We start from the raw sequence: 2,059 nt of genomic DNA, 5'->3' as shown, positions 1-2,059 counted from the left end.
CAACTGAATATTCCATTACCATGAGACAGAGTCATTAAAAGTATCCATGTACAGCATTTATGAATTCAATGCAAAGATCACAGATACATGTACATAAACTAATTTGTTTAAATTTAAGATTATAAATGTTTTTATTACAGTTCTATAATATTTTACATACTTATGATTTGGCTTCCTTATCTGTCAATCAAATTGAAATTCAAATGTCAGAGTTATTGTCAGAGAGATGGTCATAAACCGAACAGTTCCACAAATGTCAACAATTCACAGAAAACACACACTGATCTCTGTAATAAAAGCACCATGATTTCAGACTTGGGACTCTTTGACACTGGTTTGAACATCTTTCATCATTTACTCTAACAGCATATGGCATGAACTGCATTCTTACAGCTTCAAATGTGCAGGATTTCCTGAAATAAAAAAAAAAAACATTATAGGCATGTAGATTGTAAACTTTGTCTTACACATTTCATACACATTTAAAATTTTAAATGTTTTTGATTGTACAATTGGCTTTAATTTCACCTTTTCTCCCAAAAGTAATGCATTTAGAAATCATGAAAAATAAAATCTTATACTGCAACCTCAGTCATATAAAATTAAAAAAAATATCTTATTTAACAAAATTTACTTGTACATTATAATTCAATTTATCTTGTCAACTTGCTAACAAGTATAAATACATTTGTTAAAGTGACTTTCCTCTATTTTCTGCTTTTATTTATCTATTTAATGTTTTTTCTTGGTTTTCTGGGTTTTTTTTTTTTTTTTTTTTGGTCTTGAAATTTGATTATGAAAAAGAAGAAGAAAATATCTATGTAACAACATGATAACCAGAAAAATTCAACATTTCTTTCAGTTTTACTCTCAAGATTTTTGAAAGAAGAAATCACTTGTTCCGAGAAACTGCAACTGTCACCTCAACTCAGATAATGATGTTTATGTATTTTAATGACCATGTAAAAATACATGATAAAAATAAAATCATACTTACTTTTTCGGTTAAAATCCTTTATACTGTGATGACGCATGAGTCCAGACAAATCCATTCTCTGTAATGATGAATACTAAAAGATTAACTTAGGTTTCGTAACTCACAATACATCATACATACATGTACAATATGTAAGTGCACTGCTGATTGAGCTTATTAAACATTTAAGCAGTAGCATTAGAAATGGTTCTACATTCATTTATTATAAATTATACTGAAACGAAAGAAACTATTTTCTGACCTTATTAGGGAAATGATAATAGTAACAACCTGATTAAGGCATAATACATATGATTGTTTAAGTCTTAGAGCTCATTGATAGCTGATTGAATCATATGACATAAAATAATATTTATCCCCCTTCTGTCTACATTACTTCTTTTTTCCGCACCTTATTTTTGTTTATAAATATTAAATAGAATAAAATGTTTATAGTCTAAGATATTAGAACATTGTTTAAAGGGATAAATATGTATAAAAATGCAAACTTTTATAGTGTATAGTACTAGTAGTATACAATACTTACATGATCTCGCACATCTTCTATTCAAGTCCGCTGTTGACGGTTCCTGTGGAATTATCCAAATAAATAGAGCATATTTAACAGAAAAACATGTTATTACACTTTTACACAAGTAAGAATCGGTTAAATCATCCAAACAAGCTGAAGAAATACGGTTTTTCGATGACTGGACTCTTCGTTGTTTACATTCCCAAATTCTTCCGGTGATCGTTCACGGTTAGATCGTACGCCGTGTTACTCGAAGTTTATAATGTTGATCTTTTTTTGAAGATTGATTGATTGTATACTGTTTAACGTCCCTCTCCAGAATATTTCACTGATATGGAGACGTCACCATTGCCGGTGAAGAGCTGCAAATTTAGGCCTTTGCTCGGCACTTATGGCCTTTGAGCAGGGAGGGATCTTTATCGTGCCACACCTACTGTGACACAGGGCCTCGGTTTATACGGTCTCATCCGAAGGACCGCCCCGTTTAGTCGCCTTTTACGACAAGCAAGGGGGTACTGAGGACCTATTCTAACCCGGATCCCCACGGGGTT

At 31.6% G+C, this 2,059-nt stretch overlaps 1 long non-coding RNA gene across 1 annotated transcript; it reads right to left on the bottom strand.

The window, feature by feature from the left end:
• LOC134277524 (uncharacterized) lies at positions 1–1,756 on the bottom strand. Its single transcript, XR_009994268.1, has 3 exons — positions 1,524–1,756; positions 998–1,055; positions 1–413 (listed from the first exon to the last, which is right to left on the bottom strand). It is a non-coding gene; the product is annotated as an uncharacterized LOC134277524 (long non-coding RNA).
• Positions 1,757–2,059: the final 303 nt, after the last annotated feature.

The sequence above is a fragment of the Saccostrea cucullata genome, unplaced genomic scaffold (assembly GCF_032062105.1).
Source record: "Saccostrea cucullata isolate Sc308-1 unplaced genomic scaffold, CSIRO_AGI_Scuc_v1 ctg6938, whole genome shotgun sequence".
Classification (NCBI taxonomy): domain Eukaryota; kingdom Metazoa; phylum Mollusca; class Bivalvia; order Ostreida; family Ostreidae; genus Saccostrea; species Saccostrea cuccullata.
This window is presented reverse-complemented; position numbering and strand designations above follow the sequence as displayed.